The sequence below is a fragment of the Peromyscus eremicus genome, chromosome 10 (genome assembly GCF_949786415.1).
Source record: "Peromyscus eremicus chromosome 10, PerEre_H2_v1, whole genome shotgun sequence".
In the NCBI taxonomy this organism is placed as follows: Eukaryota; Metazoa; Chordata; class Mammalia; order Rodentia; family Cricetidae; genus Peromyscus; species Peromyscus eremicus.
In genome coordinates this window covers 11,001,210-11,013,793 of record NC_081426.1, presented here as the reverse complement: position 1 = coordinate 11,013,793, position 12,584 = coordinate 11,001,210, and the positions used below count along the sequence as shown (strand labels likewise).

The 12,584-nt window shown below is 49.4% G+C and overlaps 1 long non-coding RNA gene across 1 annotated transcript; it reads right to left on the bottom strand.

The window, feature by feature from the left end:
* Window positions 1-9,980: 9,980 nt before the first annotated feature.
* Window positions 9,981-11,156, bottom strand: LOC131920569 (uncharacterized). Its single transcript, XR_009381710.1, has 2 exons — window positions 10,841-11,156; window positions 9,981-10,207 (listed from the first exon to the last, which is right to left on the bottom strand). It is a non-coding gene; the product is annotated as an uncharacterized LOC131920569 (long non-coding RNA).
* Between the last annotated feature and the right edge of the window lie 1,428 nt (window positions 11,157-12,584).

Sequence of the window (12,584 nt, the reverse complement as noted above, 5' to 3'; positions counted from 1 at the left end):
GGGCTGACTCAGGTGGTAAAATACTTGCTGCCTAAGCATGAGGCCCTGGGTGGGATCGCCAGCACCCGTGGGCAAGCTGGATGTGGTAGTGCATGCCTATGACCCCAGCACTGGGGAGGCAGAGATGGGAGGATCTCCGGGGCTTTCTGTCCTGTCGGTCTTGCCCAGTTAGATCCGTGAGTCCCAGGTTCCGGTGCAGGAGCCGGTAAAATGGCTGACAGGTTAAGGCTCTTGCCATCAAGTCTGACAAGCTGAGTTTGACTCCCAGGATCCACACAGTGGAAAGAGAACTGATTCCCACAGTTCTCTGACCTCCATGCCTACACCGTGGCATGCACATGCCCTTTCCCCCACAAAATAAATAAAAATGTAATAAAATAAAATATAGTGCAGAGTGGTCTAGGAAATACTTGACATGGCCTCCACATGCACTCACACACTGGTGTACACACACACACACACACACACACACACACACACCCTTACCTAAAGTCTAATTGTCCCGTGAGGCAAGAAATGCTCTTCATAAAGGGACAGGTGGGTGTGTGAGTAGGTACCGTGCATTCCTCTTGATGAACCTTGAAAACCAGACACCATCATTTCATTTCTTCATTCACAGAAGCCACCACAGCCACCCACATGCACAGCACTTCCACGTTTTCCAGTGTAGTGGGGACGGGACAGTGCTGACCCAGATCTCAGACCATGGTCTTGTGTGTAAAGACCCCACCACAGTCCCTGATGCCCAGAGGTCACCCACAACAGCAGGACCAGAGTCTCTCCCTTTTAAAATCAATTTTTATTACATTTGTTTACTTATGGGTGGTGTACGCGTGCCACAGCACACATGAGATTGCAGGACAACTTGTGGGCATCAGCTCTCTCAGAGTTTATGTGAACTGCACAGTTCTGTAGTACATACCTGTTTCTCTCCAGCTTCCGCCAAGCCCTGGCAGTCCTGTAGCCCATTTAAAAACACACAGACTCATATTATTTAAACTGTTTGGCCTAATGGCTCAGGCTTTTAGCTATCTAATCGTACATCTTAAATTAACCCATTTCTATAAATCTATACCTTGCCACATGGCTCGTGGCTTACCAGTATCTTACATGTTGGTACTCATGGTGGCGGCTGGCAGCGTCTCTTCTGTCTCAGCCTTCCACTTCCCAGAATTCTCCTCTCTCTGCTTGTCCCGCCTATACTTCCTGCCTGGCTACTGGCCAATCAGCATTTTATTTATACAGAGGGATATCCACAGCATACCTGTAGTTCCAGCACTCAGGAGATCACAAATTCAAGAGTACCCTGGGCTACATAGTGAGATCCTGTCTCAATTAACTACCTAGCTAACTTAATAACAGCATAGATTTACCCACTTAATCAGTTTTTAAACATATAATGGTGATTATTTAATATTTGTTTCAAACCATGACAAGGCACTATGCAGTGGGAGCACTGAGGTCCTCAGAGTCTCTCTTCTCTACACTGGAAGCCATCAGGGGTCAATGCCTGAGTCTTCCTTATCCCCATCGCCTCCACCCCCTCCCTCCCAACCCCCAGCCCCACTCCCACTTCCCCCCCACCCCACCCCCGCCCCCACTTGCTGCTCAGAGGCTCAGTCCTCCATCGTGACTCAGCAAACTAACCTCCTTGTTTTCCACCCCTCAAGTCATGACAAAAGCTATAATCCTTGCCTGACTCCCTGGCCGGCCCACAGCAATGCTTTGCACTGAAGTTGGTGCAGGGTGGCCCAGCCCCCGAGAAGGTATGAAGTGTTTAAGTGTGACTGTGAGACCCCAAATGGTAGATGCTTGCTCCTGAAATGAGCCCAGGGCCAGGGCAGCTCCAGAATCAAGTGGTACCATCTAGCCAAAAGGGAGGTGGCTTTTCTCAGAGAGAACCACTGTTCCCCTCCGGTGAGGTATCTGACGCTTTGAACTCCCCGGACATTTGCTCTGAACTTAGCAAACATTTCTACACTGTCACAATCCACGGTCCCCCAACACCTCTAGGACCCCAGAGCCAGGCCAGGCAATGGCCTCAGCTCTCTACTGTTCCTAGACTATGAACACGTTTTGTAAGAAGTTTGAAAAGCCCATAAGTAAAGTAGTGGGGCCTGAAAAGTTGTTCGTTTTAAAATACGTATTGAAAAGGAGAAAAGTCAAAGAGTGCTAACATACCCCACAGGAGGCAAAAATGCAAGGGAGGAAACAGCCACGCACACAGCTCATGAGTGCAACTATGTATGTGCGTTATATATGTTAACTTTGAATCTTTAACCATTACATTGTTTTTATACAGTATTCTTGTGATGGGTGTAAAGCCAGAGTTAACCTGCAATGCTGGAGCTATCATTCTTGGTAAATAAGCCACGTTTTCACTCCCCTAAACAACACTGTTTACACTGGATGCCCTTGATTGGATGTGGGCAGGAGATACATAGGCAGGAAGTACGTCAGGATGTATGCTTGCCCGATTGGACCTGATGGGAAATGTAATAGATTGTGGGTTTTGCCTTTTTAAGCCCCTGCAAAACATGACTTGCTGCCATTTCTTGGGAACCCAGGGGTGGATCTGGCCAGAGTTCATCTTTCTGGCCAGTATTTAGTTAAAGCTTGCTTCAAATTTGCTGAAAATTGGGGAACTGTTTTTTTTTCTCTCAAATCTCGGGATTAACAATGGGAGAGGAAAATGTCATTTATGTCTGGTGTCCAAGGTGATACTAATGTGTCTTACACCAAAAGCACCGCTGATGTGTTCGCTCCATGTTGAACAATTAGATACTTAATGCTGGAGAGATAGCTCAGTGGTTAAGAACACCCGCAGCTCTTGCAGAGGACCTGGGTTCCATTCCCAGCACTCAGGTGGGATTTAACTTTAGTTCCATGGGATCTGGTGCCTCTTCTGACCTCCATGAACATCAGACACACACATATGTCTGTACATGAAGGCAAGACATTCATACACGTAAAATAAAGAAATCTAAAAAAAAGCTACTTGGCAAATGCTTTATATCAGTGTTTCTTCGACCTTAGCAAGCTTCAGAATCTTCTGGAAGTTATGCTAAAACCCAGGTTGCTGGATCCTGTCCCAGAATGGCTTCAGAAGGTCTAGGGTGGGTCTGTGAATCTGCACTTCTAACAGGTTCCAGTGGGGCCGCTGCTGGTCTGGATGACATCTTGGGGATTGTTATCCAGAGTTTCTTGGTGGATCATTATACAGGTATTTGTTTCTGTGACTGAGAGAGTATTGGTTGGTGTTTGGAAAGATTGGGAATGCATTATTATTTCTATGCTTTCAAAATAGGTTTTATTTATTCTTTGACAATTTCATACACATATATAATGTATACAATGTATTCTGCCCAAATCTCCTCTCCCACTCTCCCCACCCCCATACTTCCCCTTTCACATCCTCTTCCTTTATTATTAATTGTGTGTGGGTGTTTTGCCTGCATGCATGTACATATGTGCACCATGTGCACGCCAGGTGCCTGTAGAGTCCAGAAGAGTGTGTTGGACCCCTTGGAACTGGAATTACAAAGAGTCGTGAGCCTCCATAGGGGTGCTGGATATTGAGCGCTAATCCTTTGCAAGAGCAGCCAGTGCTCTTAACCACTGAGCCACCTCTCCAGCTTCTCCTCCTCTTTTTTTTTAATAATATTTTCTCTGTTTTAATTAATGAAATTGACAGCTGCCCTAATATTGCTAATTAGTTCAGATAATCTATTATGCTTATACTGCCAATTTGGTGCTACCTGGGGGGAATTGTTGGGAGCAGACCAATGCCTAAATCAGCATGGGACCTGCTTTCTGGCCCAGACGGTCCTTTGCAGGATCTGAACATTTTCTGCTGGATGGACAGCACTAAGGAGAATAAAGCCTAAACCAGATTTCCCAGTTAAACGCACAGGCATGGGCAACAACACTAAAAAGTCCTTGCCTTGCTAACCAAAGTGTCTAGGAAAGAATGGCCAGGAGGAGAACCAGGCTGCCTCCATCGTAGGGTTAAAAGCCATCTTATAGTAAGGACAAACGAGGTCCATTCCTGTGGATGGTTAAACCTCTGTTTCTCAAGGATTGGGCTATGCCCCCGACCTGTAACCTTAACTACTATGGTTCTGTACTGCCTGTTCCAGGAATGGAAATTATGTCTCTGTTTTAAAAAGTTAATAACCATCTTGCAACCCTATCTTTGTTTTAAAAGGGTTGTTATGATTACCTTGTTATGACTACCTGTTGTTATGAACACTTTGAAATCATGTCTTGGTTTCAAGAGGTCGTTATGATTAACTTGTTATGCTCTGCTCTGCTCCTGTAACCCTGACTGTTTTGCCCACCCATCTGGAAACCTTCTACCCCTGAGGTATGAAATCTTTGTTGTCTTTGCATCCAATGTTGACCCTCTCAAATCCCATCTCAGGGGGCAGCAGCCTGTGTACATGAATAAAAAAGCTTGCTTTAATTAATGGCTTGCTTTAATTAATTTGGTCGTGATGATTTAGGTCAGTGCTCTTTCTCATCCCATCTTTGGGATTAACCCAGGATCCTGGAATGGGGTTGAAGGGGTCCAGAGCTGTGGTAAGTTATTAAATGCCCTGAAAAGCTGTAAGGATGCTGTGAGTTGGGAGGAAAGGCAGGGGTCATACCAGAAGGGGTCATAGCTGACCCCAATAACAAAAGACAGATCCTCAAGAGAAAGGCACAGCAAGTTAATTCAGTCACAGTTTTGCGTGACCTGGGGGCCTTCAGAAGGAAGACACAAGGACCCAGGGTGAAGTATCAGTTCTTCTGCTTAGCTTGGAGAAGGTGTGAAGAGGTGGACAGAAAGGGTATGTAATTAGATAGACGGAGGGACACGCTCAGTAAAGCCCATCTGTTGATATTTTCTCTGGCCTACTCTTTCTGGGCATGGGCAGGACCTTTTCTAGAAGGGGGTCATCTTATGACCTACTGTCAGACAAGGTAGGTTAGAGAATTTCTTTTTTGGCCAGCTTTAATGCAGGAAGGCAGGGAAAAAAATGAATATAACAGAATCATAGAACTCAACAACTGGAGGATTCCTTAGAAACCATTTCAAATCTGGATGTATAAGTCTCCTCAAGCTTCATCTCTCTCTTCAAGCCAGTGCCAAGGACTGACAGTTGAACCAGACCCAAGTCTTATATATAGCTTCTCTCACCACTTTGCAGAGACATGAAACTCATTTGGGGGAAAAATGAGTAAGCTCTAATTATTGGATTTTTTTCTTTTTTGGCAAGGAAAAGAAAACCATTTCCACCTAGTTTGTAGTAAAACATGTCTAGGCCCATTTCATTTTCGAAAGTGAACCCCACAGCTGCGCTCAGAAGCTCTCTTGACATTCCACATTCTCACTCCCAGTTTACAGTGGTCAGGAAATGCATCACCCTGGACTCTTCTCAGCCACAACTGTGGCCACAGTAGACACATGAACTTGGCCTCCAAAGGCATCACACACACTTGGACCTGTAAGCAGATCATGTATTCTCTAGAAAATTCTATGGAGAATGGTTGACCAGGGAAGGCTCCAAAGGTCCTGGGTCCTTTTGCTACAGAGGTTATTTGGCTTGCTGGCCAATGGCATTACACACACACACACACACACACACACACACACACACACACACATCACCCACTCCTTCCCACCCACCACCGACCCTGTCCAGCCCAAGGACATTTATTGTTCATCAACTTACCCTGGACACCAGATCACAGGGCCAGGTATGAACTGGGGTGAGTGAGTGTGAGGAGTGGGTGTGAGTGGGGAAGCCCATCAGGTTGTGAGTTAACACAGGATTTTATTACCATTCCTCTCACCTTCTGTAGCAAGAGAGAGGCCAGGACTGGGCGTGTGGCCAGCCCTGTGCACTTTAGCCTGTCCTGAGCTTTCCCTGGATTTTCTCTCAGCACTGAGCCCCTGTGTGCATTTATGTGAGCAGAAGAAAGGGTGTAGAATGCTGTCTGTCCAGCTGTTGACAGTGGGTATGTGGGATGGAGCCGGGCAGAGGAAGATGATTAATTTTGCCCTGATCCATGTCTATTTTGCTTGGCATGTTTCAGTCAGCATAGTTACACACAATTTTAAAAGTCCAATAAATTAAGAAGCAAGTTGCGAGCAGCAGCGTGTGACATCATGCACATGGAATCCAAAGCGTTTCTAACATCCTGTAGCCTCCCATAGGGTTCATGGAGCAACCACTATACTGCTGTGGGATCCAGACCCACAGTAACCGGTGACTTTCTCAGAAGACTGCTCACCAGCTGGGAAAACCTGACAGAGGTGGGTGGGTGTGTGGAGTGAGGTCAAGGGTGGCAGTTTCAACTGAACCTGTGACATTTTGTTTTGTGAAGAAGAAGGGGGAGGAGGAGGAGAGAGAGGAGAAGAACTGAAAACCTAAAAGTCAATGTGATGAAAGGGAAACATTCCCTGGAGCTGGTGATGGGAGCTCGAGTGATGTGGTCCTCTGCATACCTCTCCATGGATTGGAGCTGGTGATGGGTCCTCGAGTGATGTAGTCCTCCGCATACCTCTCCATGGATCGGAGCTGGTGATGGGGGCTCAGTGATGTAATCCTCTGTATACCTCTCCATGGATCGGAGCTGGTGACAGAAGCTCGAGTGATGTAGTCCTCCACATACCTCTCCATGGATTGGAGCTGGTGATGGGTCCTCGAGTGATGTGGTCCTCGGCATACCTCTCCATGGATCGGAGCTGGTGACGGGGGCTCAGTGATGTAGTCCTCGGCATACCTCTCCATGGAAATCTTCCCAGAAGCTTCAATAAAGCCACTTAACCGCAATAAAGGGGGGTGGGAGTTTTGCTTACCTGATTTGTAACATATCTTCTAGTATCCCTTTATATGTACAGGCATAAGAAAGAAGGGCGAGGGAGGAAGAAGAAGGGGAGAAAGAACCAAGATAAGCTTTGGATAGCTAGTTTGCTTTTTTATGGTTTTCCTTCTTTCCCCTCAGGCTGTTGTTCAGAAATAAGCACAAGAAACAGATAACATTAATGTCTTCCGAGTGGGTGGGTGGGTGGGTGGATGGACAGGCAGACAGATGAACAGACAACTGAATGAACTCACAGTTGTCAGCTCTCAGTGCAGGTAGACACCTGTCTTCCTCAGGAAGCTCCTGGAGACTGCCCGTGCGGTGCTGGGACTGATCACAGCTCCCTTTCAGATATATTACAACCAATCCCCGAAGTTAGGCTCCATCAGCCTGTTCAAGTACCTCCAGGTGGGGATGAGTGGTTAGAACAGGTAAACTGGCTCCTGCCGGTATCATCTATGGCCCTGGTGGATGTTCCCAATCTCCGGCTCTGAGTGTTATAACTACCTTTGCTTTTGGAAGGGGACATTGGCTTGTAAGAGTGAGAACAGAGACTGACTGAGAGGTTGCTGCCACCATTGGACATAATAATTGTATGGAAAGGGGGCTGGCTAAAGAAACCCACCCTGATCCTGGAGCCCAGAACCAGGGAAAGAAACACACCCTGGATCTGGGACCTGAGCCAGAGAAAGAAACACTTTATCCCCAAACCCAGAACCAAAGAAACATGCCCTGACTCTGAAACCAGTGCCAAAGAAACACACTTTGTCCCTAGACAAAATGTGAGCCAATGAAAGAAATATGCCCTAGCCTTAAAATTAGAGCCAAAAAGCTAAGAAAGGCCAGTGAAAGAAGCACAATTTGGCTCTGAAATCAGGGCCATCACTACCCCTAATCCGCAAAACTAACCAATCCCTGAGCAGAAAAAACTAACCAGTCCCTGGACAGAAAATCTTCGCTCTGGAGAAACTCCACCCCCAAGAAGCCCTATATAAACTGCTATCCTGCTCAGTCTGCTGTTTTTTCCACCCTGGTAGAGGCAGCCACTCCCTTGGACTCCTCCTTCCCAAATAAATCTCTTTCTCAAAAGAGTCTTGGGTGTGAAGATCTCCATTCACCAGTGCAGAGAAGAACCACCTTGCTGAGATGTCCCTTAGGCGACTAAGCAGAAAAAACCTTGCAGAGACGTTCCCTTAGAAGGGCTGAGCAAGGCAGAGCTGAACAGAAGAACCTTGCTGAGTCATCCCTTAGGGGCCTGAGCAAGACAGATCAGAAAAGTAACAACTTTTCCAAGGAGATTGCTACATTTCTGCAGGGGTTTCCCCTTTAGCAGAGTGAAGCGAAAGAAGCAACATCTTGGGCTGGAGAAGCAGAGCTCTGCTGGGAAGCCCCCTTAAGGGGGGGGGGGGGGAGTCTGAGCAAAGCCCAGCTGTAGTGGCTCTCCAGGAGAGGAGCAGGATTGGTATATCCTGCAGGGAGACCATCCCCCACTGCACCCCAACTCAAGGTATTGCCTGACTCTCCCGAGCAGTCAGGATACCTCTCCCTCCAGAGCTGAGCTTTCTTTCCCGCTGCAGCTCCAGCTGCCAGAGCTGTCCTAGCAGCTCAAGGTGTCGCCTGATTCCCTGAACAGTCAGGACACCTTTCCCCAGAGATGCAATACCAGCAATGGGAAAACTAGTAATGGGACCTTGGGCAAGGGCAGGGAACCAGCTGTCAGGGGCAAGAGAAAAGCAGCACAGAGGGTCCCCAGGGTGGGAATGGCCTGGAGGCAGCGCTTGAACAAGGAAGAGAAAACCACCAAGGAGATTCTTGCTTGGACTCTGCCACCAACTAGTGTTGGGACCTTGAGTGAGTGACACCCTCTGTCTGGGATGTGACTTCCACTTCCGTAGAGCAATGGACTAGATGTGGCCTCTGCTGCTGTGTGGACTATTGCTCCAGGGAAGGGAGAGCCTTAGTCACAGCACAGTGCCACATTTGGCAGTAGCTTCAGAGAAATTGCCAAGTGGCAGGGAGTGGTAAGTACATGGAAGCCAGTTGGCACCACAGCCAGCAGAACAACAGTAGTGTGGCCACCAGTGTGGCCAAGATGTTGAAGTCACCATGGCAGGGCTTCTCCTGGGTGTGAACCATGTCTCTTTATGTAAGGTTTATTATAGCAACACGTTTTCTCAGGTGAGTGCTGCCAGGCCTCTGACCACATGGCTTTTATGGCCATTTTTGTCAAGTTTAAGCTTGGGCTGGGAGCATGAGAGAACAGTCAGCAGCCTCAAAACCACCCTGACCCGCCCCCCGTCCCTGCCCCCGCCTCAGGTTCCTGTGTGCAGGGAATAGCTAGAACTTTCTAAGGTCCTTCCAGCCCTCATGTGCCAAGAGCCTGGAGGGAGAAGTCTATGCTCAAAGCCCTAAGAGGCTGAGTGTGGGCGCTTGGCCCGAGGAGTTTAGCCTCAGGTCCACATGCTCTCAGCTGTGAAACGCGACTTGCATTCCGAGCTCAGTTCCTCATCTGGGAGCCCACACAGCCCTATCCCTGGAGGGGATGCCGCTGACTTTGCTCTTGGGAACAGTAGATGAGAAAGCACATGTTACAGTTGTGGCACTGAGCTGGACACATCTTTAGTATCCAGTGAACTGACAGCTCTTCTCACGATCGAATTCAGCCTGCGGTACTTCTGGAGTGCAGAATGCCAGCACAGGGCTCAGGGATACAGACCCGTGTACAGGGTTCCAGATGGGGAGAGAACAGAGAGGCTGAGACCCAGTGCCTCTTACAATCTTATCATCATTTAATTTCATCCAACAGGCAAACATGGGCACCTGCCGCTGTTGCCTGGTACTGCCAGCCAGAAAGGCAGAAGCATTTACTGATTTGCATCAGCGGCATGTGGTCTCTGCTCAAAGGGTGCCTGCCCCAGAGTTAAGGGGTTCGACCCCTGCAGCTTCCTCCTGCTCCCTAGAAAGTTCTCTCCTCGCCTGGAAGGTCCTGCTCAGGCTGGCCTCCAGCCCTCTGCTGGGGTAGCCCCTCCCCCGAAGCCATCCCTTGCCAGCATGATGCTCTCAGGAGTCCATGCCCACAGCCTGCGTGGGCTTTGTAGTTCTTACGCTCGCCACTACCACGGTATAGATTTGTTTTGACAAAGATCTTTTATTGACTGCCACTCACCATCAAGCAGGCATAATGAGAGCAGGGACTTGATCTCATTATTTATTTATGTGACGTTTTAAGACAGTATTTTGCTATGTAGCCCACCTTGAAATCACAATCGTCCTGTCTTCACCACCCAGGTGGACCATGGCTGTCCAGAGAGTCACGAGGGCGTGGAGGGGTGGGGGGCAGTGGGAAGAGTTGAGTCTGCAGAGGTATGCAAGCCAGGTCATTAAGTGTCCTTCCAGGCCTGTTTCCAGAGTCAGTGGGACAGCAGAGTACAGATCTGGCTGCAGGCCTGACACTCCCTTGGGCCCCGGTGTGGGTAACAGACATTTGGACATGTAGACCGGTGAGCAGGCTGCTGGGCTCCAGGGGGCCAGAGCCTATTGTGTAAGCAGGCACAGGAGGTCGGCTAGTGAGATACCGCTGTTGGGCTGGGCCTTTGTCAGCAGGGCCCAGTGGGCTCTTCTGGCCAGTTGTCCCAGCCGACCTGGTGCAGCCCACAAGCATCTGTGTGGATCTCCCCTGCAGACCGAGTGCCTCACTCCCCGGGCCAGGGTGGAGAGGGAGAGAAAGGCTGAGTCCCACACTGCTTACGGTCTTTTTGTAACTTAATTTCACCCAATGGGCCAACATGGACCCCTGCCACTGAGATGGATGGTAAATGGGCTGACTGAGGCCTTGGGGTCATATGAGAAACCAGAAGTCGAGGGATCCCTGTTCTCCACTACCACAGGTTAGAGACGACAGCCGACCAGGCTGTGGACACTGGAGTGAGGCACAAGGGCAGGCAGGATTTAGTCATCAGTGGTGCTGGGGACATTTCTGTGGACTCACCAAAGTCAAGGATGAGGCCCGGAGTCTGGCTTAGGGACCTCAGTCTGGTGAAGCTGTAACCGAATCCTGTAGGTGGAATAATTTCTGAAGAACACAGGTTTATTCTAGAGGCTGTGCAGCCCCAGACAGAGGGGCTGAACTTGGTGAGGGTCTTCATGCTGCCTCCCAAGACAGCAAAACATCACAAGGGGAACAAGTGAGCCAGAAAGAGGAGGGGCGCAAGCCTCTCTTCTATCAGCAGCCTGTTCCTGTGATCGCTAAGTGGTTTCCATGGCAACTAACTTGCTCTCCCTTCTGTGACATCAACGTCAACACTCAAGAGTTAAGCCCCACTCCCCACCCCACCCCACCCCACCCCACCCCACACGCACACCCACATTACTTACTCCTTCCTGAAAGCCCCACCTCATCCTAACAACCAGGTTCCCAACACATACGGCACGCTTCAGTGGCAGGATCATTGAGGAACACGTGCAGCCACTGCTAGTCCCAGGAACCTTTGTGAGGCTTGGGAGGAGGGTCTCTGGGCAGCGGCAGCCGCAGGCAAGGTGATGGAATGAATTGACCTGGAGGCGTCCACGCACGTTGGAAACCGCACAGGCGAGTGCTGTGGCCTGGACGCCACTAACTGATACGGGGACCAGGGGCCCAGGGGCCCAGGGGGCCAGTTGGTGAGCCCGTTTGCAAACTCACTGAACTTGAGGTGTCTGGAAACCAAGAGATGGAGTCTTCCCACACTTTTCTACCTACAGCGGGTCAGGTGGCATTCGAGAATCACGAAGGTGACCGACCCACTCAGTGTCCCACTCCGTGGCACTGGCTGGGCACTTGATGCCCTGTGCCATTTCCGAACACTTCCATCTCCACAAAGGCAATGTTAACTCCAACTCAACTCTGTAAACAGCCGCCTCCTCCCCTTAGCGCTCTGCATCCGCCCCAGGAATCACCTCCACGCCACAGTAACAAGATCGGAGTTTGCTCCTGATGTGGGTGGGAAGCCTGAGTGCTGTGATTGGTGCAATAGAAAGCTGGCCAGCCAATAGCTAGGCAGGAGGTATAGGTGGGCCTTCCGGGCAGAGAGAGAACTCTGGGAAGAAAGGTGGAGTCATCAGCCAGACACAGGGAGGGAACAGGAGGTGCAGGATGGAAGAGAGGTAATGCCATGTGGTAGAACGTAGATTAATATAAATGGGTTAATTTAAGTTATAAGAGCTAGTTAGGAACAAGCCTAAGCTACAGGCTGAGCTTTCATAATTAATAGGGAGTCTCCGTGTCATTATTTGGGAGCTGGTGGCCCAAAGAAAAATCCGACTACATGCGAGGTTGTAAACAGGTGAGGATGTCCTTGAGGAGGTGTAGGAGGGCTGGGTGATGGGAGCCAAGTCTCTGCTTCCCTGTGGGCAGGAGGCCACCTCTCTGAGAAGGGGACACAGACAAGATCATAACTGTGGGTTTGGTGGCAGTTGAAGGGATTTGTTTTGTGGCGTCTACCTTCCTACACAGCCTGCCTGGCCACCTGCAAGGCAGGAATGGCGGGGCAGTCATTTCTCACGCAAAGGTCAGCACAGCCCGTTCCTGCACCCGATCCTGTCGCTCCTCTGCTCTCCACCGTCTTTTCAGTCTATTCTACCCTGGGGTCTTTTTTCGGGTGACATGCTTTATTTGGAACTTGGAATGCTCTTGGCTCACAGCTAGGCCTCAGCCCTGGGTATCTGGTGCTCTCATTTCCTTCAGAGGCATCTTT